The sequence below is a fragment of the Stigmatopora argus genome, chromosome 11 (genome assembly GCF_051989625.1).
Source record: "Stigmatopora argus isolate UIUO_Sarg chromosome 11, RoL_Sarg_1.0, whole genome shotgun sequence".
NCBI classification, from domain to species: Eukaryota; Metazoa; Chordata; class Actinopteri; order Syngnathiformes; family Syngnathidae; genus Stigmatopora; species Stigmatopora argus.
In genome coordinates, this window is record NC_135397.1 from 17,364,183 (window position 1) to 17,378,663 (window position 14,481).

Consider the following 14,481-nt stretch of genomic DNA (forward strand, 5'->3'; position numbering starts at 1 on the left):
AAAGAGACAGAGCATGAGTCTATAAAACTTGGGGCAGTTCGGGGTGTCCTGTACCTCGGTCCGGAAAGGTACAAATATAACTCTGACAGTATATCAGGCTAGGGTATACATTTGTGTTGCGTGTGTTACGTGTGTCGTTCCGCGGAAAAAGAATTTGCTAACTGATAACTAAGTGCGCGCGTGCTCCCTTCTAAAATGGGCAGCGCAAATGTAAAAGCGGCTGGCGACGACGATCCAAAACAGCGTCTGCCGTGTAAAGATTGGAAGTTTGTTGAGAGTCAAAGCGCTACAAGAGTTAAACACCTAAACTTATGGATAAACGAGTATGGGTTTACTGGACAGCTGAATATGCATAAAATACTGGATTTACAAGATAAAATGCGCGCTAAGCACAAGAGTAATCTGTGTAAAATGGATAATGATGGATATGAGGATACCAATTATTGGTTCTTGATGGCAAAAAAGCGTTGTGATGGGAACGTTAGGAAAATTGAGCGGAGTGAGAGCCAAAATGTTGATAACAGCGGGGCCGGAAAAGCAGAGCCTTCTGTCTTGTTCCACAGAAAGGAGGACGATGAGACAGCCGCGGTGGGAAAAAGAGGGGGCCTTAAAAAAGAAAAGCTAGAGGGGGGATTGTCGGGAAAAGCGGAGGAGACGCGGTTGTATCCGACGCTGCCCCCTCCGACATATGAGCCTGACCGTGTGACCAGGTCGGGGGGCCCCGTGGGGGATTGGTCGAAAACGTGGGGAAAAGCTCTGTCCCCCCTGCCTGAGGCGCCGCCGGTGTGGGGAAAAGCGCTATCCCCCCAGCCGGAGGCGCCGTCAATGGGGGGAGGAGCGCTGTCCGCCCAGCCTGGGGCACCGCCGATAAATGATATTTTTCCTGAACAATACCCCATGATTGAGGTCGCCAACCCTAATGTAGAGGATAAACAGCCCTCGACAATCCTAGTCCATAGAACTTGGACACAGGACGACGTGAAAAAGGCTATAGACGGCATCACGTCGCACAAAATTGATGTGGATGAATTTGTTTTACAAATGGAGGACATTAGGCGGTCGTATCACCTAAATGGAGTAGAAACACAGCAAATTTGGATGACCGCATTGAAAGGTGATTGGCATGTTATTAGAGGTGATTGGAGCCCAAAAGGTGAAAAGGGCTCCCTAGTTCACGACAGCCGTGAGTTAAACTTTAGGGTACTTGAGTTGATAGAACGGGCCACGAGCAAATTTAAAACAAAGGCGAATTACACCGCTATTGGCAGAGCTAAGCAAAAGGATAATGAGCCTTTCGAGGAGTATAAAATCAGAATGACAGCTTGTTTTAAGGCTAACAGCGGCATCGCTGAGGACCACGTGGTGGGTAGCCTTTATCAGGAGCAGCTGAAAAATGTGCTCCATGCTCATTCAAAATATGCCCTTAGAGAATGGATTGAGAAACATTGGGTGGACCGGCCCACGGGCACGCTTGACCAATACGTGAATCAGGCATTGCATGCTGAGGAGCAGCTAAAGAAAAAAGGAAAGAAAAAAGGGGGGTCATCCTCAAATGAGGATGGAATTTTTTACCAAGATAGGGGAGGGGGACGTAGAAATTTTAACAATAACAGAGGGAGAAGATATATGGGGAGGGTGGACAAACCACGGACGCTTTACGGTAAAAACGTCTGCTGGATCTGTGGAAAATTGGGACACATATCGCGAGATTGCCCAGATAACAGGGCCTCTAGAGAAGAGGCCAGGCAAGCATGTCTAGCCGGCAGGCCTGCTCAAAGTACAGTAAATGAAAACTTTGGGTACGAAGAAGTTCAGCTAAATTTAGCGGAAATTCTGGCATTAGACACGATTAAACCTGAGATTACATTGTTCGTAAATGGGATACAATTAAAGTTTTTGTGTGATACCGGTGCTTGTAAAACTGCAATTCGAATGAGTGTTCCAGGAGCTAAACATACAGATCGGAGGGTATTTGCGACAACAGCAGGTGGTCAGGTTGCCGCCGTTTCGGAGACAGTTCCGGTTTGGATAAGAGATCCGGAAGGAGAGACATGTAAGATGTCTGTGTTGGTGGTGCCTGAATGTCCGGTCAATTTATTGGGTAGAGATGGTCTATTACAGCTGGACCTAGCTTTGGTCCCCTCCTCTAGTGGTAATATGGTGGTTAAAAGGCGAAAGGAAATTCTAAGTGGCCAATTAAATGTTTTGCAGGGATGCCAACCTGCGTTCTTTTATTATACGCTGGACTTGTCAGATAGTACGCCGACGGGGGTTGGAAGCGGGCTGTTGAATGCGAGTGCTGATCTGATTGAGGCGCGGGAAGATATTCAAAACATTGACTCCCTCTATGTGCGAATGTGGTGCAAAATGACGGAGGGGCCTGATAAGACGTATGAGAGCAAATTGGCACAAGCCGTTCCGGCCGAAATTAAAATAGACTACCTTTATTCGGACGGTATTTCTACAGTTGTGGGGGGTGTTGAGTTGCCTGACGGGTATAAAAATCTTTTTCTCGAGTGGGCACCTCCACACATTGTATTATACAAACCATACAATCAAAGAAAGGAGGTGCTGCGTAACTTTGTACATATGGCCCGCGGGGCAACCGATTGGACGACGTTGGACACAGGGCTTGAATATAGCGAACATACGGAAACGTACAGAAAAGCAGTGTTTCTCACTACGGGCGTAGGAGTGGGAATATACCTTCAATGACTAGTGAATTCGGCAAAGGAGATATATCTGTTATCGGACGAGGAGGAGGAACTGTTAGCGACGGTTCCTCCCGAAATATGGTCTAAAGGGCCTTCTGATGTGGGACTCGTAAAAAGGGTGATACCGATAATAATTAGACCGAAAACTGAATTCAGACCTTGTGTCCGACAATATCCATTAAAACCTGATGCCTTGGAAGGAATAAAACCGGTAATTGAGGATTTGTTAAAAGCAGGAGTGATTATTGAATGTGACGATTCACCTTGCAATTCCCCCATATTTCCAGTAAAAAAGGCGACCCCTTCTGTGGGATGGAGAATGGTTCAAGATTTACAGGCGGTAAATTCTGCAGTGATTCAGCGTGCACCTTGTGTGCCGGACCCGCACACACTTCTGAATAATTTGGATCCAGACGCGACATTTTTTACGGTGATTGACATAAGTAACGCCTTTTTCTCCATCCCATTAGATCGGAACAGTCGATATTGGTTTGCCTTCACGTTCGGAAGGAAAAAGTATACTTTTACGAGATTGCCGCAAGGATATTGTGAAAGCCCCACAATATATTCACAGGTAATGAGTAACAGTGTTGCGAGATTCCACCCGCCGGGGGGAAGCCAAATTATTGTGTATGTTGATGATGTATTGGTGGCGTCATCTACTTTGGAATCTTGTAAGATAGACACTGTAGCGTTGATAGGCCACCTGGCAGCTGAAGGCCACAAAATAAACAAAAACAAATTGCAGCTTTGTAAAGAACAAGGAAAGTATTTGGGACATAATCTCGTCAAAGGAGGGAAGAAAATTTTAGAAGACAGAAAAAAAGTGGTCTTAGACGCACCTAAGCCGCTAACTAAAAAACAGATGATGTCGTTTCTAGGTTTCACTAATTACTGTAGGGCATGGATTCCAAATTATGCGGAAATTGTTTGTCCCCTTGCTAAATTGATGAATGATGATGGTTTGAAAATGTGCTCGACTTTGAATTGGACAGCAGAGGCGGAAAATGCGTTTTGTACATTAAAACAGATGCTAGTAGCTAGCGGAACCTTAGCGCTGCCTAATTATAACAAGCCTTTTGTACAAATGGTAGACTGTAAAGGAGTGTATATGACGTCAGTGCTGACTCAAGAATTCGGGGGGAAGATGCGGCCGGTTGCATATTTTTCGTCTAGATTAGATAGGGTGGCCTGCGCACTTCCTCATTGTGTACGGGCGGTAGTGGCGGCTTCTATGGCGGTAGAAAGCAGTGCTACAATAGTGCTTTTTCATTCTTTAACCCTTAGGGTTCCACACGCAGTGGCTGCATTGTTGTTACAAACTAACATGAAATTTCTATCTCCAGCGAGGCATTTATCTTGTATAGCCATTTTACTGTCACAACCACATCTCACGCTCGAAAGATGTGCTAAAATTAATCCAGCTACTTTGTTGCCACTTCCTGAGGAGGGAGAGCGTCATGATTGTCAAGGGATAGCCGAAGAGGCTACAAGGTGTAGAAAAGATTTGATGGACCAACCGCTGGACAGCGGTGAAGTCCTTTTTGTTGATGGTTCCGCTAGAAAAGATGATACGGGGAAAACTCAGACGGGGTATGCGGTTGTAACCGCAACTAGAATATTAAAGGCAGAGCCTTTGCCGTCCAATTACTCTGCGCAAGCGGCAGAGTTAATTGCATTGACGGAAGCATGCATTTTGATGGGCAACATGGACGTTACAATTTATACGGACAGTCAATATGCGTTCTCAACTTGCCACGTTTTCGCTAGTTATTGGGCAAATAGGGGTATGATATCTTCTACCGGCAAAGCAGTAACGCATTCCAAATTGTTACAACGGCTAATAGCTGCAGTTCAGCTCCCAAAACGAATCGCTGTTTGCAAGTGTGCAGCACACACTTCAAAACATGATCGGGTGTCCTTGGGGAATGCCTTTGCTGATAAGACGGCAAAGGAAGCTGCAAGGAAACCCTTTATTGGAATGGCAGACTCGATATATGAAAAAAATGTCTTATCGGACGACATTTTAGCAAAAATGCAGCTACAAAGCCCACAATCGGAATTCAAAACATGGATTGACAAAGGAGCAAAATTGCAAAATGGGGTTTATGCGAGCATTGAAGGCCAACCAATCTTACCAAAAAATTTGTTTAGATGGGCGGCCATTTTGAGTCATGGCAAGACGCATGTCTCGACGGCGAGAATGGTTGCTTTGGTGCAACGGCACTTCAAAACGTATGGATTTAATCTATATGCAAAAAAATTTTGTAGGGCATGTTTGACTTGTGCTCGACATAACCCCCAAGGGGGGATACGGCCAAAACGTGGGCAATTCCCAAAAACTACATATCCATTTCAAGGGATACATATGGATTTTATTGAATTAAGTAAAAGTGAGGGGAAAAGATACTGCTTAGTGATTGTAGATGCCTTTTCAAAATGGGTTGAAATGTTTCCAACAAAAAACATAGATGCATTAACTGTAGCCAAAGCACTATGTAAAGATATCATTCCACGATATGGAATCCCAGAAACCATTTATAGTGATAATGGCACCCATTTTGTTAACAAAATAATTGATGGAATTGGCAAAAGGTTCCATATTTCGTTACGAAATCATTGCGCCTACCATCCACAATCGGCGGGCCTTGTAGAACGGATGAATGGAACTATAAAGAATAGACTAAAGAAATGCATGGAGGAAACAAAAAGGCCGTGGACGAAATGTATCGATTTGGTCAAATTATATATTAACATCACGAGTACAAACGGATTAACACCGTATGAAATCCTGTTTGGAAGACCTTACAAATTGCCATTATTCACTACACAATGGGAATTGGATGACGAGGCAAATCTGGCTGACTACATGAGAAAATCTTTAGAAAAACGCATCGAACTTAAATTACCGGAAGGGGATTTTTCTTTTCAACAGGAAACGGACGAGACGACGGTGGTGCCAGGAGACTGGGTGCTGATACGCAGCATAAAAAAGAAACATTGGAGTGACGCAAAGTGGGAGGGGCCATACCAAGTGTTGCTAACGACACCAACAGCTATAAAGATAGCCGAGAGGGGAACTTGGATCCACCTTTCACACAGTAAGAAGGTTATCTCAGTTGAAACGTTTCAAGCTCCCTAAACAAAAATGGCAAAAAAAATTATTGCTCTTGGGGCAATGGAATTAACGATTGTGACTCTTTTCCTCTCCACAGTAGGGCTACTTTCTCCAGTTGGAGAGAAAGGCGGATGCGTTTCAACTAAGGATAGACCTTCTTGCGGCAGGGTAAAACGAGCAACAATAAAATGGGACATAACATTACCTACTGAATCAAATTTCCAAACATGCATTCGAGATGACACCCCCAGACAAATAAGCTCACAAACAATGTTTTGTCTTCCATACAATAAGACTACGGAAATCTTCCTTTCATGGGAGAAAATATTTTTAGAAGTAAAGAGATCCCGGTTGCCATTTAAGGGATCAATCTATGGTAAAGGATATGTGTGGTACATAACGGCCCTGAGGAGGGGTTGGGACTACCTTGTTGCAGAAACTGGAAAAAATTGGCAAGCTTGGATGTCGGACGCGTGCGCAAAAGCCATCAGGCCCCTGATAAAATTAACCCATGCCAAGGGGGGATTACAAATGGTTATTCGGACTGACAAATTCACTTGTGGAAAAGATCCTTGTCTGACGTTTTTCCTAAGTCCATGGGCAAGTCTGAGAGACCCTTATTACAAATTTTACATTTGTGTCTCAACAGAAATAACCATGCCTATGGAGGCCGAGTTTGGGGCGTCAGAGAAGGGAACACCCGAATCTGCCGTAGTAAAATTGAAATCTGGGAAGACCAGAGATGATGAATTCATTTCTGCAACAGGGATTTCCCAAACGGGCAATAATTGGTTGCTGTTGATGGAAAATGCAGCTAATACTATAAATCAAACCTGCATAACATGTATGGGGCCCCGCCCTCTCTTACGAGTAGTGCCCGCGCAAATTACCCCTGATTGTGTAATGGAGGTAATGACAAATGGAAATGTAAGCCCAAATTGTGAAAAATGGAATAATGTATACCCTGTTACAAGAGCAGCAAAGGACAAACCTAACTTTTCAACACATATTGCCTTTGATCATTTTACCTGCTTGCATCTTACAGGGCTTGGTCTGAAGCTGGGCGCGATAAATGAGACATGGTGCGCTCGAATTCTAAAACAGACTGCACCCCTGATTCCACGTTCTGACCTGTGGTGGTGGTGTGGTGGAAATAAATTATACGATTCCTGCCGAAATTCGGCGGGACTATGTGCTTTGGTCTCACTGCTCTTACCAGTGTCTGTTTTTCCATCTACAGTGGAGGAGATACAATTGGCTGCGCAGAAATCCAGTATGTTGGCGGGCCCCTCGCGACGGCGTCGATCGGCATGGAGAGAGGGGGATCCGACATACATTGATGCGATTGGCATCCCCCGGGGCGTACCAGATGAGTATAAGCTGGCTAATCAGATCGCAGCAGTTTGGGAGTCTATTTTTCTTTTAGTTACTCCAAACAAAAATGTTGATCGGATAAATTACCTGCATTACAATGTCCAAAAACTTGGAAATTATACGGAACAGGGATTTGTGGCGATAAAGGAACAATTGGCAGCCACCAGTCTGATGGCGTTCCAGGATCGCATAGCAGTTGATATGCTGCTTGCGGAGCAAGGGGGCGTGTGTGCAATGTTTGGAGATCAATGTTGCACCTTCATACCGAACAACACGTCACCCGGAGGGTCTCTCACCCAGGCTATTAGTGGCCTGCAGACCCTCAACCGCAATATGAAGAAGCATTCTGGAGTCAGTGAATCCGCGTGGGACAGCTGGTGGCAGAAGTCCTTTGGGAAGTATAAAAATTTGGCTCAATCTGTTGCATTTTCCGTAGCCCTTTTTGCTACGATTTTGACATTATGTGGGTGTTGTATTATTCCCTGCTTAAGATCTTTGATAAGCCGACTTATAACCACTGCGATTGCCCCTACAAATTCTAAATTACATGAATTATATCCTCTACTGATCAAACATTCTGAGGGGAGCAGTGAATTTCAAGAGCATGGTAATTGCGATGAATTGGGCGAAAATGATTCTGTTTTTTGCTTTTCAGACCAGCCGTGCCAGTGAGCGGGTAAAACTAAAGCCAACGGAAACGGACATTTCCTCCCCATTTCTATTTTTTGAATAAAGCCGAAAGGAAGTTTTATTAAGGAGATCATGTGCAAATTTATAATATAGGGGGGAATGTTGGAAGAATCATTATTATAAATGTGGTTGCAATGCTTATTTAGGAATAGAAAGCCTTATTATAAACATGCTTACTATATTAATCAATATATTTGCTTATTAGGAATAGTAATGCTCATCCTGAATGTGTAACAATATTAAACAATATATATATGTGTTGAACGCTGTGCTTTTATGTTAGAGTTATTGGCATTAATAAAGCCATTTTAATGCATGCCTTGCTAAAGTAAGAACTGTGGTTCACATCGAGAGGACAGGGAATGGCCATGGGCAGGGAGAGGTCTCAAAACAATTGCTCTTGGGAACTGCGAACTGTTTGGGAACTGAGGACTGTTTTCGGCTTCGGAAGGAGGACTCACAACAGGTGCTCTTGGGAACTGAGGACTGTTTTCGGCTTCGGAAGATGGACTCACAACAAGCGCTCTTGGGAACCAAGGACTGTTTTGGGAAGCCCCTCTTCGCTGAAGGGTTCGCATCGAAACTCGCTTGGGAAGATTCGACAGGTCCTACATTGTTTTGATAACTGTACAGAATTGTTGTGAGACGATTCAACAGGTCCTACAATTGTTTTGATAACTGTACAAAATTGTTGTGAGACTCTACGAATGTTTAGACTTCTGTGGGGCATGGCGTGAAAATCTTATGATTAAATTAGCGAAACGGACTTCGAGTTGTTAGAATGATCTTGGCCGGAGACGCGGATGGATGTATTCTCTCTTGCAAGAATTAAATGTGGATGTGACTACAGATGCCTTTTTATTGAAAGCTGAATACGGAAAAACCTAAGGATAAACCTACAATTGGATGAACCTATCACGTTGTTTTAGGTGTGTTTTAAGTAAAAATCTAGCCAAAATGAATGACAACTTCCTTCAAATATAATATTTTTTTACAACTCTACTGTTCTAAGTACAGAAAGCTTGTTCAAGTGTTTAGTTAAATAAAGGTTCTGCGTATGAAACAAAACAAAGAAAACTCTGTACAAACGTCTGACAAAATCATATTAAATCAAATTTAAAAAGGGAGAAGTGAGAGAAAATTCTAAGAAAATGATTTACAGTAATCGCTCGAATATCACTCAATATCTTCACTACATCGCGTTTTTTTCTGGGGGAATTTTTTTCCCTCATAAAAATGTGAAAATCCACGTTGAAACTCGCAAGTGGAAGCCACTCCCCTGTCCTCCGCTTGCTACTAGAACTCAGCACTGAAGTAAAAAAAAATATATATATTTTTTTGTTCATAAAAATGTGACAATCCATGCTGAAACTCGCAAGCGGAAGCCACTCCCCTGTCCTTCACTTGCTACTAGAACTCAGCACTGAAGAAAAAAAAAGTTATTTTAAAGTTCATAAAAATGTGAAAATCCACGATCAAATTCGCAAGCGGAAGCCACTCCCCTGTCCTATGCTTGGTACTAGGACTGAGCACTGAAGAAAAAAAATATATATATAAATATATATTAAATAGGGGCCGCTACTTCGCGGTTTTTCATTTATCGTGACCATGTCTGGTCTAAATTAACCACGATAATCAAGGGATTACTGTATTAAGGTCTAAAAAAAGAATATAATGGCCAAAAATGAAAATGTGCCCCGTGCCGCTGAAATAATTCCTTCCGCGGCAGTTATAATTGGAGACGTAATACTCGTGTTTGTCCGCCAGATGGCGGCCAGCGCCCGTTCTACCAGGGCCAAAGGCCGTCCACTGGTAGTACTACATACGTTTTAGACTTTCACGTGTGCCCTGTCTGTGTGTTTGAAAATATGTGCCGTGTTGCATTTGTACGGTTTTTACTCGCTTAATAAGGGGAATTGCAGTCATTAATAAGGGGAGCATTTAGTGGACAGGTATGTAAGAAAGAATCTTGAAACATGGATAGTGGTTGTTGTGAGACAGCCAATTGAATTGAGGTTATTTTCATAATACGAGATAGAATGAGAGCAATGAAATGAGAGCCCAGTAGAGGGTAGCGAGGTCTCGAGTGAGAGTCAATGCATCAGTGACAATATTTTCAAAATAAAATAACGGATAAGGAAATGCATTTACTTTTTGGGGGATTTCGTAACTTGGATCTTTTTCGTATCTCGAGTCATATATATGTATATATATATATGTATACATATGTATCAGTGGCGGTCAGTGCATTTTCTCGTAGCGCCTTCAACGGGTAAAATCCACTTCCTAGCAGCATTTATTGATTAAATACAAATACTGGAGCTTTTCAGACATTACAACCGGACCGGGGGGTGATTTTCCCGGGAAAAGACAGCGATGGACGTCAATGGCAAAACGGCAAAAATTACACTAAAATGGGGTAAAACTTCCTAACAGCATTTAGTGATTAAATACAAACACTGGAGCTTTTCAGATATCAGAACTGGGCCCACAATTGAAATATTATTTCGGAATATAACCATATTTTACTCACCAAAAATCCTTTTTACACAATATCCATCCTCCTTTCTTTCTTCCTTCTTTTCTATCGCCATCGAAGCTAATGCTGAAAGTCGAGCCTGTCCTGTCGTATTTCTGGCTTAGTCCATCTTGAAAATGGCTTTAAATCAACACAACAATATATTTGTTTGTGCAGCCCGCTCCAAATACAGTTTGGTAGCTCTGGCTAATCACTAGCCAATCATAGTTGGTGAAAGCGATGACGTATCCCTACGCCTGCGACAAGGCATTATGGTGTTGCCAACTCGAAATCTGATTGGTTAAAGCAACAGTCTTATCGACGCTTGTTTAATGCAGCAGAGCCTGCAGAACTGATTGTGAAGGCCTTGAGGCAGATTTCTGACCCTGGCAAGAAATAATGGCTGAAATGTGATTGGTTAAATGCTTCAATATGAAAACACACATCTGGAAGCAGTGCAACCAGGGGGAAAAGCAATGAAAGGAAGCTAACAGACCATTTGGAATAATAAGTATTGATGGACAAAATATAATATGATTCAGATATTTCTTAGGCCAGCAGAGAAGGCCTTGAAGGCCCTGACGGCCCGCCACATTGGTGTGGAAGATGCTACCACCTACCTGATGCACAGGTCTCTTCCACACCTGGAGAACACGGGAAGCACGGTGAGAATGATGTTTTTTTTTACCTCTCCAGTGCGTTCAACACCATTCAGCCGGTCCTACTGAGAGGGAAACTGGAAGAGGCTGGAGTAAGGAACCACCTAGCCGCATGGATCATCGACTTCCTCACGGACAGACCACAATATGTGAGACTCCAGGACTGTACGTCTGATGTGGTAGCTTGCAGCACGGGGGCCCCACAAGGCACAGTGCTCTCCCCACTCCTCTTCTCCCTCTACACATCAGACTTAAAACATAATACAGACACCTGCCACCTCCAGAAGTTCTCTGACGACACGGCTATTGTTGGACGAGTGACAGACGGGAACGACCTGGAGTACAGGGGAGTCATCACAGCCTTTGTTTGTTGACTTGTGTAGGCAAAACCACTTCTACATCAACACCAGTAAGACAAAGGAAATGGTCATCGACTTTCGGAGGAATCCTCAACAGACCACTTAGGTGAACATCCAGGGTACAGACATTGAAATCGTGGAGAATTTGAAGTACCTGGGTGTTCACCTCAACAACAAACTAGACTGGTCCACAAACATAGATGCCCTGTACAAAAGGGGCCAAAGCCGCCTCTACCTACTGAGGAGTCTACGGTCCTTTGGAGTGTGCAGGACACTGCTGAGGACTTTCTATGACACTGTGGTGGCATTTACAGTGTTTTATGCAGTGCTCTGTTGGGGATGCGGGAGCACGGAGAGGGACAGGAAGAGGCTGAATAAGCTGGTCAGGAGGGCCAGCTCTGTTCTGGGCTGTCCTTTGGACTCTGTGGAGGAAGTGGGAGAGTGGAGGATGCTGACCAGGATGATGTCCATCATGGACAGCACCTCCCAGCCCCTGCATGAGTCTGTGGAGTCTCTCAGAAGCTCTTTCAGCAATAGACTACTGCACCCTCATTGCAGGAAGGAGCGCTTCCGCAGATCCTTCCTCCCATCAGCTGTCAGGCTCTTTAACAAAAAATGGCTGTGTGTTAAGACCTACCGTATGCATGCATGTACATCTATAAGTATGTATATGTGTGCTTATGTGTGTATGTATATATGTATATATATATATGTGTATGTATATATGTATATATATGTATATATATGTATATATGTGTATATATATGCGTATATATATATATATATATATATGTGTATATGTATATATATATGTATATATATCAGCAACACGCTTATTTATTTAGATATTTATTCATGTATTTATTGATTAACCAACTTATTACCTATCTATTTATGTCTAAAATGCCTTTCCTATTTCTGCATCCTCACCCCCTTGCTACTGTGACAACAAAATTTCCCGAATACCGGATGAATAAAGTCCAATCCAATCCAAAACAATCCTACGTAGGTTTTTTTGCTTCACACACTTAATGGCATTTTTGAGCATTCAGACGTGCTTTTTTCAATACTACAGAACAACAAACTGGATGTACAGTTTTGTCCTGCAAGAGAAAAGGAGTTGTGTGACACAGTTGAGCGCGAGAGGAGCCGATATGAGATAATCTACGAGGCCACTGAATGCAGTGCGGGTGCTCCAAGCGCACGAGGAGATCAAGCGCAAGATTCTCACGCGCACTACCACCAACTCCACGACAGGATTCTGGACAATATTACTTGCCAGACGCGGACCAGATTTCAAGAACACGAAAGACTGATGTTTCTTTCCCTCCTCGACCCGCAGAAGTTTTGGGAATATCAGAAAACTTTCCCACATGCAGCCTTCTCCATCTTAACGCAGAGCCACGGTACACTTTTCGATCTGCATCGGTCAGCTAAGAACAGAACTGATTGTAATGTATGCCACAGATGATTTTACAGGAGAATCTCCCACTGATCTCCTTGACTTCCTTCAGCAGAAAAATCTGAGTGACAGCATGGGGCGGCTGTACACATTAGTGGGTTTGACAGTGACCAGCGTGTCCACTGCTTCTGTCGAACGGACATTTTCAGCCCGAAACAGAATCAAAACTTATGCCTGAAATACAACAGGAAAGACTCGACTGTCAGCGTTAGCTTTGATGGCGATATAAAATAACTTCTTGATGGACCTGAAATGCATGTGTAATCTGTACTACAGAGTAATTGAAATCTTCTTGAGAAAAGAAAGGAGGATGCATTTTGTGTATAAAAAATAATAATTTTTGGTGAGTAAAATGTCTATTTTCCTAAATAATATTTCATTTTTTTAGGTTATTATTGATTTTTTTTTATGTGTTGCAGCTGTAGCTGCATTAAAGGTTTTATAGCCATCAAATACTTATTGAGGGTTGGATTGATTCACACACAGCACTAATGAAGGCCTAAGTGTGAAATGCACGGCCCGCCACTGGTGTTTGGGGTCATTGTCCTGTTAGAACACCCAACTGCGCCCAAGACCCAATCTTCGGGCTGATGAGTTAAGGTTATCTTGAAGAATTTGAAGTTAATCCTCCTTCTTCATTATCCCATTTACTCTCTGTAAAGCACCAGTTCCAATGGCAGCCAAACAGCCCCACAGCATAATACTACGACCACCGTGCTTGACGGTAGGCATGGTGTACTTGGGGTTCAAGGGCTCACCTTTTCTCCTCCAAACATATTGCTGGGCATTGTGGCCAAACAGCTCGGTTTTTGTTTCGTCTGACCAGACAACTTTCCTCCAGAAGGTCTTATCTTTGTCCATGTGATCAGCAGCAAACTTCAGTCGAGCCTTAAGGTGCCGCTTTTGGAGCAAGGGCTTCCTTCTTGCACGGCACCCTCTCAGTCCATGGAGATGCAAAACACGTTTGACTGTGGACACTGACACCTGTGCTCCAGCAGCTTCTAATTCTTGGCAGATCTGCATTTTGGTGATTCTCGGTTGAATCTTCACCCTCCTGACCAATTTTCTCTCAGCAGCAGGTGATAGCTTGCGTTTTCTTCCTGATCGTGGCAGTGACAAAACAGTCCCATGCGCTTTATACTTACAAACAATTGTTTGCACTGTTGCTCTTGGGACCTGCAGCTGCTTTGAAATGGCTCCAAGTTACTTTCCTGACTTGTTCAAGGATTCGCTTTTTCAGATCTATGCTGAGCTCCTTTGACTTTCCCATTGTAGCGTTTGTGGGCGTTTGCATCCAATGAGCCCTATTTAAATGGCCTCAGAGAAGTCACCAGCTGTAGTCACTCATAAGAAGTTAAAAGCCATGCTAAGAAGCTCATTTCACTGACACAACTTTCCAAGTCACCAAAATTGCTCATTCGTGTTGCTGTATGTATATTTTTGACCCAGCAGATTTGATCACTTTTTCTGTTGATCCATAATAAAGTCATAAAAGAACCAAACTTCATGAATGTTTTTTGTGACAAAGAAGTATATATTTTCCAATCACTATCAGAGAAAAATCAGAGTTGTAGAAATAACTGGAAA

General features: G+C 43.2%; 1 protein-coding gene and 1 long non-coding RNA gene across 3 annotated transcripts in view; one reads left to right on the forward strand and one right to left on the reverse strand.

Moving 5' to 3' along the window:
* nvl (nuclear VCP like) overlaps window positions 1-14,481 on the reverse strand; it is a 181,305-nt gene that overhangs the window by 1,736 nt on the left and 165,088 nt on the right. The gene's annotated exons all lie outside the window — the stretch shown is intronic.
* On the forward strand, window positions 5,993-8,743 carry LOC144084549 (uncharacterized). The gene is made up of 2 exons (XR_013303848.1): window positions 5,993-8,501; window positions 8,554-8,743. It is a non-coding gene; the product is annotated as an uncharacterized LOC144084549 (long non-coding RNA).